The sequence below is a fragment of the Sorex fumeus genome, unplaced genomic scaffold (assembly GCF_029834395.1).
Source record: "Sorex fumeus unplaced genomic scaffold, SorFum_2.1 ptg000002l, whole genome shotgun sequence".
Taxonomy (NCBI): Eukaryota; Metazoa; Chordata; class Mammalia; order Eulipotyphla; family Soricidae; genus Sorex; species Sorex fumeus.
Window position 1 is genome coordinate 19,098,265 of NW_026606059.1, and position 14,273 is coordinate 19,112,537.

The following is a 14,273-nucleotide window of genomic DNA, read 5'->3' on the forward strand; positions in this document are numbered from 1 at the left end:
TCATCTCCAGGATATATTCCCAGATGTGGTATTGCTGGGACAAATGGGAGCTCAATTTTCTAGAGGCTCCCAGGCCAGGCAGTGTTGGAGGGCTGGGGTGGTAGGACCCACTTTCAGAGTTCGTTGGCCAACCGAAAGTTCAGTGCTAGAGCCAGTGATGTGGGGGTCTTCAGGCACCAGGTGTGAGGGATTACCCAGACCACCTAACAGCCTTGGGGGGTCCCAGGTACACCCACAGACACTAGGGGGGACCAAGTGATGCTACGGATCAAATCAGACTTGGCCTGCACAAGGCATGCTCTCTGACCCAAGTGCTATCTCACTGGCCCCAAGATTTTGCATCTTAAGTGTATACTCAGCCCTAACAGAAATTCGCATTGTTGATAGAAAGGAAAAAAATCTATTGTTTCACTAAATGTAGCATGCAGACCCTAACTTCTGCATCTGAAGGAAGAGAGCAAAGAAGTGGTCACCCTCTTACCTATGAGGTCTAAATACAGTCAAGGGTTCATTAACTACTTGATGTTCATTTCCTGGAAGTTTCTGGGCAAACCCAAATCAGGCCTCCCCCTACATTATCAAAATGCAAAAACATGAACATCAGAGATAGAAATTTGGATGCCAAAGGCCCGCAGATCCTCCTATGGGGCCAGTGTCTTCCAGGTCCCTCGGGACTGGGCTAAGATGCACTCTCCCCTGCCGTCTCCCCTCTAAACCACACAGACACCCAAGTGGCAGGACTGGCCTCCGGCTTCTCATCCTGTTAGGCCTGACGTTCTTTCCCCACCCACCCAGCAGGAGCAGCCGTTTCTTACTTTCTCCATCCATGGCTTTGTGTAGATTTCCCTACCTCTACTACTTCTTAACTAGAAGAGAGTTACCATGGCAACACCTGTTGATGGCAGACTGGAAAAAAATAAAACCCAAGAATTTCTCAGTGAGAACGCCAGGTCTGTAATTCTTGCTCCTCGCTCCCCTGGTGAGACCCAGAGGTTTTTGTTCCCTGTTTGTGGACTTGCAGGTGGCAGCCTTCTCTCTGTGTGGGACGTTTGAGAGGGAAACTGTTCACCATGTTTTCTGTTTTATATGCTAAGTTGCAGCCAACTTACTCCCTGGAGCCATTGCTATCTGGTGATTCGTAGTAGCTGTAATTGTTTGTACGAGGGGGTTCAGAATGTTTTAAGCCTATTTTCCTTTCTTTTTGCGTTTCTCTCTCTTTTCTTCCCTCCTCCTCTTCCAGGCTTCCCCTGTTCTCTCTCTCTCTCTCTCTCTCTCTCTCTCTCTCTCTCTCTCTCTCTCTGTGTTCCACCACACAAAGGGCCACTGGCATCCTCCAGATTTCGTGTCAGGGAACTCAAAACAACCAAGAAAATAAAGCCTGGCTCCACATTATGTCAGTTGGTTCTACAGCCAAGTTAAAGTGAACATTCTAGATATTAAATAAACTTATGGACATTTTTTAAAAGTGTTCTAAGGACAGTCATATGCACCTCCATCAGCTGCTAATATAGCAGGCATGATGTCCTAGAATGACGTTTTCTTTTGTTATGGTTATGGTTTTGTGTTTGGGCCATACCTGGCTGTGAATGTTCAGGGCTTAGTCCTGTCTCTGAATTCAGAGACCACTCCTGGCTGGTTTGGGGGACCATGTAGGGTGTGGCGATCGAACCAGATAAGGCTCGTGCAAAGCAAGCAAATACTATCCACTCTGAAACAAAAGTTACATTTTTTAAAAATTTTTTATTAGTGAGACACCATGAGGTACAGTTGTAGACTTACAAATTTTTGTGTTTGGGTTTCAATTATACAATGATCAAATACCCATCCCTCCACCAGTGCCCATTTCCCACCACCACGGATCCCAGTATCCCTCCTTTTTAAAACATCATTTCATCCCAAACCATTCATGAGAAAAGCAAAATCCTGCCTGACATCGAACTAAAGAATGTTGGTTGAGGAGTTTTTATGTCATTTTACTTAAATCAGAGTTACCAAGAATATATCAATAATGTTAAATGAGGATTTATGGTATGCTTTACAGAAACTAACTGCTGTATCACAGGGCTGGAGCGATAGCAGAGCGGGTAGGGCCTTTACCTTGCATGCGGGAGACCCGGGTTCAATTCTTCCGCCACACTCGGAGAGCCCGGCAAGCTACTGAGAGTATCCTGCTCACACGGCAGAGCCTGGCAAGCTCCCCATGGTGTATTCAATATGCCAAAAACAGTAACAACAAGTCTCACAATGGAGATGTTACTGGTGCCCATTCGAGCAAATCGATGAACAATGGGAGGACAGTGCAGACAGTGCTGTATCATAAATTGCCAGATTTAAACAAGCATCTTGGCAAATATTTTTTTTGTGGGGGAGGGGGGATATATTATCACAACGGAAAAATTCTGGAGACTCTCTGGGTAAGTGTAAAATAAGGAAGGGTCACCAGCCCTAATAGGAGAGACAGACAGAGATTCCAATATAAAATGTGACATCCCCACCACAGAACAAAAAGAATGAAAACTGGCCTAGTTGAGTGCCAGGCGCAGAACCTAAAGACTTGTGGGGTCTCAGCTGGGCCGTGGTTTCTTTATGCTGAAATATGCTGAAGTGAAATATGGTTGAGTTTATTTTTAGCTAAAATCATATTGATCCAATTCTGAGCATGCAGGGTACTAAGCAATATAGAAATGTATTTATATGGTCATGGGGAAGAAAATGCAAAGGGGAAACTAGCACAGATTCCTATTAAAAATGTTTTCCTAATAAAGAAGCATTGCTTTATGACATTCTATACGTTTCAGGTGAGCATCTTTGTAAATTCTTCTGTGTATTGCATGTATCTTACCACTGAAAATCTGACTTTGGCCTTGACCAAAGGACCTCTCTTCTCAGATTCCCCCTACCCTTTTTAGAATGATATGTCATTTTAATTTTTGTTAGTTTTTGAACCACACTCAGAGGTGCCCAGGATTATTACTCTGGGATTTGCACTCAGGGATCTTTTTATGTGAGGCTCAGGGACCATATGTGATGCCAGAAGTTGAACTTGCATTGCTGTGTACAATGCAAGCACTCTAATACTCTTCTTACTCTACTACCACATTGGTCACATCATTTTAATTTTTTATTAATTGATTTGTGGTGCAGTAATCAATTGCACAAATTTATAAGTGCACCAAGACTGTAAGGGTTCCCTTCTGTCTGCATCCTCCCCACACTTGTTATTTCTTCTCCTTTGGAGAATAGCTATTCTCACACTTGTGAGGTAATATTACAACAGTCTTGATTTGCCTTTTCATAAGAAATTATGAGCATATTTTTCTATGCCTGTCAGGTATCTCTACTTTGGAGAAGTGTCTGTTCAAATTCCCCAGGAGGATGCATTAAAAGTGAGCTTGAGGGGCTGGAGCGATAATACAGCGGGTAGGGCATTTGCCTTGCGTGCGGCCAACCCAGGTTCGATTCCCAACATCCCATATTGTCCCCCGAGCACCGCCATGAGTAATTCCTGGATGCAAAGCCAGGAGGTAACCCCTGTGCATTGCCAGGTGTGACCCAAAAAGCAAAAAACAAAACAAAAAAAAAGAGTGAGTTTGATACACAAAAAGAAAAACAAACCATCAAGCAAACTATGAATCAGCAGAGGAGGCATCAAAGAAAATAAATGATCTGCAGTATCAATCTAGTTGTAATAAGTCTCAAAAAAATCAAGTAAAGAATTCCCTGATAATTTTGATCAGCAGCTGGGAAGATAGCGTTATGGGCTGCGGCTGATGTTTTGTTTGCGAGACCCCAATGTGATCCCTGGCACTGCATGGTTCTGCCAGCACCACCAGGAATGACCATAGAGCCCTCGATCAGGAGTGGCACTCAAGTACCGAGTTCCGGTATGGTGTTTGCGGCAGTTTTGAAAGTGTAAGATTAGTGTGGTCTAAACTGTATGAGCAGTCTCTCTAAATATCTACACCTGTTATGCCATAATGCATACATATATACATATATGTCACTGTCACTGTCATTGTCCTCCCGTTGTTCATCGATTTGCTCGAGCGAGCCCAGTAACGTCTCCATTGGAGACTTTGTTGTTACTGTGTCTGGCATATCGAATACGTCACGGGGAGCTTGCCAGGCTCTGCCGTGCGGGCGAGATACTCTCGGTAGCTTGCCGGGCTCTCCAAGAGGGGCAGAGGAATCGAACTCAGGTCGGCCATGTTGGCTGCGTGCAAGGCAAACGCCCTACTGCTGTGCTATCGCATAGAATATATGCTATATCTAAAATGTAAAATTATTTACAGAAGGATGGATATAGATAGAGTTCACCATACACGTACATGTATACAGATATAGATATGAGGAGGGCATTCTAAAGTGACTTTGCTCCATCTCAGAAATGCCAGCCGACCCCTCTCCACACACATTACACACACACACACACACACGCATGCACGCACACACGCACACACACAATCTACCCACCCCTCAGAAACTCAAGATGCTTTACCTGCAACATCTTTTCCTTAATGCTGTCAGCTGTTAGGAAAAGAACCAGAGCTTAACTCTGTCTTTCTCTAACCCTACAGCCAGAACCTTTCCCTCAGGTTAACGCAAGCAGCCCCACCCGTCACGTAGAACCTTCAGCAGATATGAGGGCCTCTTTCCTGGAACTACTTGTTCCTGGAATTCTCAGTAAATCTCTGTAAGCTTTTGAATCTCAAGGCATACTCGCGCAAACTTCAAGTTAGTAGTGTCTGACTTTCCACTTATACAGCTTCCTGAAAAAAGGTCAGTCTTACAAGTCTCTGTAACCCACCCTCCTCCCCCCCCCACACACAGACTCCTTCTCAACTTCTGGGAAAACTCAGAGATCCAAGTTCTCCAATGCCAACAACCCCCCATGATCCCTGAATTATGTGAAGCTGAAGTCATTCCTCATCCTTGTCCCAATGTGATGAGGAAAACTGAAGAGCTTTTGTGATAGAAAAGGCAGCGTGTCAAGTGGCTATCCAGTTAGGTATCTGTCAAGAGGAAAGGATCATCCAGTTCTAGGATCTAGGATACATAAATAGAAACTTAAATCCCAGTCCAAAAACAGCATCCCATATATAGAAAGTGTATGGGACTGGGAGAAATATTTACTTTGTTCTTTTTATCAAGAAAATGACTTTGAAAGAGTAGTAAGGAAATGAATGAGTGAATGAATGACTCTTATGGGCTGCCCTGATGATTATTTCATGTTTCTTAACATTGCCTACAAGAGGCAGTTTGAAAAAAACTTACTAGTGGTTTATAAACTTGTAATTAGAGGGTTTGATGTATAACTCTCTGTTCATGAAAGCAACATTGATATTCTGAAACTAATTTTTTTATATGTTAATGTTTATGCTAACAACTTTTATGTTTTTAGGTGTCTAAGAAGCATGTAATTTTCCTTCAGTACATTCAATTTGCATATTATAAAGTATTCTTTTCCACCAAGGAAAGTTTTTATTCTTGTTGGACATTTTTATCATTTTTATTTTTTTCTCTGATAATATTGAAACTACAAGAAATTCATGTTCAAGCCTGACATGGGTTACACGCTTGAAGATAAGACTTAAAATAAACAGTATCATCTTAAGCCTCTTTCTAGATATAATTCCTAGCGAAGGTTTTTGCTAATGAGCTGGCATTTGTTAATACTCGGTGTACGTATTTTCACTGTATCTGTACTTACCTAGTTCTGTATAGTGTAGATAAGGATACATGGGTTAGGATTTTTATCATCAGTTTCCCAGAATTCAAGAAAAATATGCTCTTGGAAAGGGGATTATTCTCATTAGATTGCACCATTGAAGAGGATTTTCAGAAGAAATTCTTTTCCCAGTGTCACAATCTTTCTGGTACTTAAAATGATTTTATTTGCCTTCATCTTATCTCTCTAGTGACCTCTCTTTGGCTCTTCTGTGAACTGTCCTTGTAAACTATTCCTTCTTGCCTCTTTCATTTTCCTGTCCTCAGTAAGAAAAATAAAAGCCCAGAAAGCCCTCCTTTCTTAATGGACCGTTGCTTTGCATGCATGCGTAGATCTCAGCTGTTAGAGTGTGTGAAAAATGAGGCAAGAGACATCAGATGGCATGAAGACTAGAACTGTTAACATAGTAAATATCAGGAAGACTGGAAGTGTGAGCTAAAGCAGCTGGGAGGGAGGGGGCGGGGGTGGGGTGGGGAAGATGGGAGGCACAGCTGGGAGACCCAGCAAGGAACCCAGCAGCTGAAAAGCTCTTGGAAGCTCAGCAAGGAGAAAGGTGCAGCGCTAAGCAGGAGTCTTGGAAGGAGGGAGGAGATTGCATGGTAAGGGTGTTCCCCTCCCCCCGTCAATAATGCACATTATACCGAAGCCCTCCTACATTCTTTTTTATCTACCCCTTTAGTTTCTGTACATTGAGCTTATTTAATATCCTTTACTTGTGACATTACCCCCATAAGACTGAGCACTGAAGTGTGGATGGAAGGAAATGTCTGAGCTTTGACAATTTATTAAACCAACCGGAGAATTTGAATGGATAAATAAGAAGTAGAATATTTTTAAAATTAAATTTGTATTAGAAGTAGAATATTTTTAGTTTATAGGTATGTTAGGCTTTTTAAAAAAAACCAAAGGGAATCAAATTGTTAACATTTATCATTTAGACAAATCGGGAATATGTATAATTAGCAGGATGAATAACCGGTTTGGTAAGTATCACCAGAGGGAACTGATTAATAAATTTCTTTCTTCTTGGAGAAAGGCTTCAAGTATTTCAGCTTAATCCTGTCCTACTTAACGTTAGGCATCATTTGGGCAAAATTCTATAATGCATAAATCACAGCTGGGAGAGATAACTGATGTTATAATAAATGGAAAAAAGCAGAATTCTGAAACATCGTGACACTAAACAAAATAACCCACAATATCACATATTAAAGGAATGACATAAGCACCTCACCATCACCATCACCGCCAATTCAACTATAGAAGGACAGTCAAGAGAGATGTGATTTAGCAGCATCGTATAGGAAAGAAACTGAACTTTGAGATAGTCAAGTGCAAGATTCATATATGCCCACAGTATAGTGTAGCTATTGAAAAAAATTGTGTGATCCCCGTCATTCTAAATAAGAATAATAGTATCTGACCAGCACAAGTAAAAGTTCTATTCTGTTCTTACTAATGAAGAGCTACTGTATCTGGAGAATCACCTTTGAACTTGATCATTTAGAAGAGAACAACCAGAAAATTCAAGTATTGTCCTGGCCCTAACCCCGTGTCTCTTTGCTTCTCTCCCTTCCTGCTAGTTCCTCTTACATGCATCATCTTGCCCTTCCCAAACCTGAATTTGTTCTCACTGAAGCAAGATCCATAACATGTTTAAACCTACCTTCCCTTTCCCCCGCTCCCAGTTCAGAGTAGTAAATCTCTAATCATGTACTTACTACGTCTTGCTCACTATCTTGCTCATACTGGCAGAACTTGTTTGGTGACCTTTAATATCTCGCGCTGAGACTGTTCCAATAGTATTACCCTACTGTTGACCATCAGGATGGCCATCATTGCATTCTAAGTAGTCTAGATTGCGTTTTAGAAGCAAGATCTGCTATTCGGGACCTGAGAGATAGTAGAAGGGGTCAAGTGCTTGCCTTGCGTATGACCAACCCAAATTTGACACCCAGCACTGAGCATTGCCAATGGTCATTGCTCAGCCCAGTGGTCTAAGAAGCAAACAAAAGAAGTGAAACAAGACCGAGTATCCTAGGAATGACTTCTAGAATTTTATGATTACTCCCTCTCCTGAGACCTTTTAGAACTTCAGTCTTTTCTTCCTTAATATGTAAAAGTTTGGAACTAGGCATCTATCTGGAGTACCATAGTTTGTATTGGTTCTTGCCAGGAAGTCTTCTTAAAAAGTGTGGCTTTTACTCTGAGTTATAGCCAGTGACCATATCCTCTGGTGAGGACATGACTTGATCCCATGATGGTGATGGGTCACATTCTACTTCACTGGCCATTGTCGCTTTGTATAGCTTTGCCTTCCTGTGATAATTGGCCTCAAGAATTCCGAGGGAGAACAAATACCAGATGATCTCCTTCATGTGTTGACTATAGAGAGGCCAAACAAGGGAATAGACGCTATCAAAAAAATGACAAACCCTTGGCCTTGGATCACAAACCTTATAATGAACAGTGTGGGGAGACGTGTGGGTGGAAGAAAACCCACACTGGATGGGACGTAGGAATGCTGGTGGAGGTTGATGGGCCCATGGGAGGAGTGCAGTACTACTGTACCGTGCTGCTATAAATGTTAACACAATTGTAACAACCTAAAATGTAATAAAAATCGAATAAAAATAAAAAATTCCTCACCACTACCATTAAAACTTGGTGTCCATTGGGTATTTTCCCTAGTCATTAGCCAGCTGTCCTAAGTAGGGTTTTTAAGCTAGAGAAAGCTTGGTCAGGGCATAGCTCACTTCTCCTTACAGCCTTTGTGATATTTGAGTTACGGCAGGTGATCTCACAACTGTATTCTTGGAAATGGGGAAAGGAAGCCTTGAATGTAGGAGAAGGACTTCTTTAAATGGGTGTTTCCAAGTATCTAAAAGTTGAGCAAATATAGGACTTGTTCTATATGGCCCTAGCAGTTACAACCAGGACTGCAACTAAGTTGAAGCCACTAAGCCACTAGGATTTAGAAGAAACTTCCTTACCCTGATTTTCCAACTTAAAAGTATTTCCCAGAAGCAGCAAAAGGATTCCTTCTGGAAGCCCTTTATGGGAGGGACTCTAGCCTAGGCTGAACTGTCAGGCAAAAGATTTATTTGCCCATTTCTGTTAGAATATGGATAAAGGATGGTGTTTACTCAGAAGGCACTGGCATGTGTGATATATTATTACAGTGTAATATGCTAATCATGAGAAATAATCCTTCCTTAATCTTCAGAAACTGCAATGGCTTTATTAAAGCAATAACCTTGAGTTTACTCCAGTTTTTAAAACTTAATTTACTAAATTAATGGGTTAATGTGGAATAATTATTATTTGCTGAGCACCATGACTCGCTCAGTGCTTCATATGTTTACCTGATACGTTTAACCAAGTCCTTTTGACATCATACTTATAAAGTGGTTGTCGCAGGCATTATACGAAGAGTTCAAGTACTGAGTGAAATGGGCTTATAAATTACCTTCCAATTTCCAATTACCTTCCAAAGTTTGATCATTGCTATTTGACCATCATGGAAGAGCCAGAACGGTTGGACAGTGGGTAGGCTGCTTGCTGAGCACATGACTGACCCAGGTTTGATCGCTTGCACGCCATATGGTTCTTGGAGTATCACCAGGAGTAATGAGTGCATAATTGGGTATCTCTCTCTCTCTCACACACACACACACAACGCGCATGCACGCATGCACACATGCGCACATACACACATGCGGCACACACACACACACACGAGTCTGGTATAGGCTCACCTAGGTCTGTGCTGCCAGGTAGCAGAAAGGTGTGTTATCATTGCTGTCACTGCTCCCCAAAAAGCACTGGAAGGTCACAGTTCTGAGAAGACATTCTTCTCTCTCTCTAGACCTCTCCTCTGTTGTGCCAGCTGAGGCTTGGATCTGACCATCTGTCAAGTGCATATCTCATCCCCAGAGTCCCAGTGACCCAGAAATCGAACTCTGTTTTAGTTCCTCTGAGTGACTTTATCAGAACAAGCAAGCCTTAGGTTAATTGGTAAAAATGCATCATGGACTATCAGAGTTCATCAGTTTGAGCCTACTTAACATCATCGTGGTGTTTAGAGGCGGCTAACCATCCTCATGAAAACTCTGTCAGTGAAGGAGGAAAGGAAGAAGCAGTGCTGAGCTTGCCCTTTCGTTAATTTAATGTATGCAGTGCACGGCCGTCAGATGCAAGGAGTGACCTATTTCAGAGGTCCCGAAATTGTGTTCTGCAGAACAGAATCTCCACTGAAAGCATACAACCTCTCATTGGAGCTGTAATTATTTTTAGTGATTAACTGCTGTCCACATGCAAGCTTAGTTATGAAAAATGAAATGGGAGTTGAAGGAGCATCTGGAGCCTGCAGAATTTTACACAGGTTGACAGTCTGAATATGATTATTTTCCATGATCCAGGTGGCCATGCTTGAGTTCCAGGATTGCAGAGATTTTCGTTAAAATTACCCTTAGGTTTGCCCTAAGTCTTTATGATGGTATGGGAAATGACACTGTACTATTCACATCACTTGGGATACTTTTGGTAGTAGTCTTGTTGAAATATAATTCACATTGCCTACAGTTCACCATAAAGTAAACAATATATTCATTGACTTGTGTATCATTTAAATGACTTTCAGAATTTTCATTACCTAAACATTACCTCAGAGAGCTTAACTGTCGCTTCCATCAGCCACAATCACAAGCAAACATTAATCTCATTTTGTTTCTATGTATTTGCCATTTTGGAAATTCTGTGTAAATGGCAGCATTATAGGGTGGGCTGTGTGTTTGTGCGTGTGTGTGTGTGTGTGTGTTTATGTGTGTATTGGCATGCTTGTAAGGTTCTTGCAGGTTCTAACATATATCAGTGATTCATTCCATTTTGTAGCCAATTAAACTTTGATATAAAGTATGTACCATACTTTACTGATCTGATTGCCAGTTGACAGACATCTGTAATGTTTCCACTTAGGGCCATTTATAATAATGCTGCCGTCAACAACCATACATAACTTTTTATTTGGATACATAGTTTAATATTTTGTGATGCATGCATAGGCGTGAAGTTACTGTATCTAATGATAACCCCTATTAGCCCCCATAACCTTTTGATAACAACTAGACTATCTTCAAAGTAGCTATATCATCTTATATTCCCATCAACAGAGTATGAAAATTATCATTTATCCATGTCAATTCATTTGTTCAACTTTCAGATCAGTCTTTGTTCACATCCAGTAACAAGGAAGATATATGCAAACATTTTGATGCATAGCAGTAACATTTAGCAATTTAAGAAAGATTATATTTTCATTTTTTTTTCTGCCAAAGTTGATCTAGATTACCAACTTTGCTCATATTATAATGAATTCAGGAGAATTCTCTGGGTCTAACCAAATAACATGGAGAAGAAGAGATGTTTACAGGCGGAATCCACATTTTTCATGTATCTGTATGGCCTGCGTTCAGGAGACGTTTGACTAGAAATCTGATAAAAGGATAAAAGAAAAGATAATATGTGGGTGGCTCTGGCCAGTTCTTTTTTTTTTTTCCTTTCCCAGTGCCTTCCTGCCCTTGCAGTTTACTAGGTGACAGTAGAGGGACCTGCAGTCAGCTTGTAAGAAGACAGCCCGTGATTGTGTATCTTGTTCTCATCTCGGTAGACTTGTTTTTAAAATGAAAATAATAATGTAGCTGAATGCTGTGGTAAACAAAGACAGCTGTTTCTCACTTGGGAGCTGTCCGGGAAACAATAGATGTATCTCAAGATAATCCACATAATCTGCTGACTTGGGAGAGGGCATCATCCAGTCAAATAACGTCATGTGTGGCCTTAATAAGAGCACAGTTCAAGAGCTGGAGAGATGGTAGGGATAAGGCACCTGCCTTGAATGCAGGCAACCCCAGCTCAATCCCCTGGTACTTATTGGTTCTTATAAGCATCCCAATGGCCCTAGACACCCCCAGAGCTCTACCTACTTTGGCCTGGTACATCCCTGCCTCCAGGGTCCAAGGAATACTACATAGGCATACCAAACCTCTGGTCTGATTAGCCTGGCATTGATGCTCCGGGCTTCCTGGTCTCCTGAGCTCTGAATGGGAATGTCTGCCTCTCCCCCGACACCCTGTCCAAAAGAAAACGCGCACTGCTAGATGCAAAACTAGAAGGCTTGTACTCTATTATATTTTTTATATTGAAAATCAGGAATTATATCTCAATCTGTAAAAACAGTGAGACGAGAAGTTCTGGGTTTCTTGCTCAATCGGATATTCTCTTTAGGGCATCATTCATTCATTCCACCCCTCCCCTCTCTTTCCTCACCTGGACACCTATCCTGTTGTGTGGTGTAGAACAGAGGTTGGTTACGGGAGATATTTATTAAAGGAGGTGAAACAAACTGGCAAGGAAAGAGGGCTGGAGGAAGGGCTGGGTACCAAAAATAGAGCAGAGCCACAGATGGGAAGGGACCGAGGAGCGCTGACGGATCAGGAGAGAGATCCAGGGAATCCCTGAAATCTCCATCTCTGCACATCTTTCCACCGCCACTGTGCCATGAGTGAAGCAACAACTGTCACGCTGCTCATGCCACTCGCAGGATTTTCCTTGTAAGAAAGCATTTTCACAATTAACTCGCAGCTTCCTTCACCTAAAGGCATAAATCCTTTCTTTAAAAAAAAATCTGCTTTATCTCAAATTAATGCCATTACAATAGCACACAGATCATTCTGTCACCAATCCAGGGGGATGGAAACAAAGAACGTGTCCATTAATGTTGTATTTGACTTGGCTCTTCTTTTAGAGAATTGTTTTATTTAGCCGCCATCCCTATTACTCTTCTCTCTACTTTGCAGTCTTCTGTGTGCAGGAAAATATAGAAAAGTCTGTCTTTAGTATCTCTTTGCTAGCATTTTTACAGTGAATTGGACACAGTCTCTCGCCATCTGTCTTATTTTTCCCCTCTCTTTCTTTCTCTTTGGTTACAGGCCAAGTAAGAAGAGAGAACTCTGGCCACAAACCTCTCAAGGGGAATACATTGTGAGCGCTTACTTGGACAAACATTTCTCCAAGGTAAATATTATCATTGTACCAAGAGTGGGGCAGGTTCTTCATTAGGGTTTGCAAATTGCAGTGCTCCAGCACAAAAGCTGGATTGTTTCTTCCACTCCAGACCGAGGAGGAGAGGGGAACAGAAGAGAAAGCAGAGCTGTTAGTGCACCCTGCATTCTGTCCTGAATGTGTTACCAGGAGAAAGCCATCAGCATCTCGGAGCTCAGTGAGCCTGACTACAAATCTGTGGGAAAAGGGGAGGAGCAGGGAAGCTGTACTTTGTGTGTGTGTGTTGTTCTCCCAGATTTTCATAGACACAAAAGCCTATGTGATCTGATTATAAACAAAGCGTTTTTCCTTTCAGAGGAAAGAGTTGGGTAATTCTCTCCAGAGGCTAAGATAGAATATATCGTCATATCACAGGGGTGAGGGGTGGGAGGCCACAGAGGGGTGAAACCTAAATCATTATCGTCCATCAGTAAAAACTTTACAAATGTAGGCAATCATAAATAAATCCATAGACTTTTATAAACATACTGCAAAGTAAACCATTGGTACGTTGTTGAGAATGTTCCATAAAGTTGGTTTTGGAAGATCATATTCCCTAGTGGCTCTTTTGGGAGGTATGTGATGAGAGAGAGAGAGAGAGACAGACAGACACACACACACACACATACAGAGAGAGAGTGAGAGAGAGTGAATGAATGAATGAATGAATGAATGAGAAATTACAACCAAAGTGAAGTCTATCAGCATCATACTGTGTGTTTCAGAGGAGTAACTCGAGGCACTTTCTTTATGAACCATGACCTTAGTGGGAATAAAGGGCTTAACAGAAGCAGCCAGATTCATAGGCAGCATCAGCACTCATGAATTAGCTGCCAATATTCTAACACAAATTGCTGTGTCATTTCTGTGAAGTACCCCTGTTGCGACTCGGTCCCTAGCTCAAAGCTGTTCTTTGCTAAATCCTGAACTCACATCTGCTGAAACGCCCTCTTCCTTCCTGATAGAGATATTCGCATGCACACGCACACAGGAATGGAAAATATACGATCCAATTTAAAAGAAAATAAATGTGTCAACTTTCTCTGTTTAGCAGCTAATGTATGGTTGACATTACTTGGTCTTTAGCTTGCTGGAAGGTGATTTCAGATTGCCAGGCAGGGAGGAATGTTTTCCTCGTCAGTCCCCATCCTGAATCTCTTCCGAAGGGCTGGGCTGGGGAAATGGAGGCTGTACATTAGAGAAGAATTTTGTGATACTATTCATGCTCTGTTCTCACAGAGGGGACATTGTTTGTTCACTGTAATCGGCTTGGCAGGAATCTGTGCTGTGCATACAGAGTGAAAAAATAGCAGAGCAGTGGGGAATCTCGCAATCCTCATAGATTGGTTTAAAGATTTTTTTTAAATGTATTTTAATAGTTTCTTGTGACTATAAATGCAAATTGCAATTTGGGGGAAATAATTCCCTTTTATGTGAGAGCTTT

At 41.7% G+C, this 14,273-nt stretch overlaps 1 protein-coding gene across 1 annotated transcript in view; it reads left to right on the top strand.

Annotated features, from left to right (window-relative positions):
* The window catches only part of PAG1 (phosphoprotein membrane anchor with glycosphingolipid microdomains 1), a 104,236-nt gene that overhangs the window by 27,270 nt on the left and 62,693 nt on the right, over nucleotides 1-14,273 (top strand). Inside the window, exon 2 of the mRNA XM_056111509.1 lies at nucleotides 12,718-12,802. The gene's annotated coding sequence lies outside the window, so the exon portion shown is untranslated. The remainder of the gene's footprint in view (nucleotides 1-12,717; nucleotides 12,803-14,273) is intronic.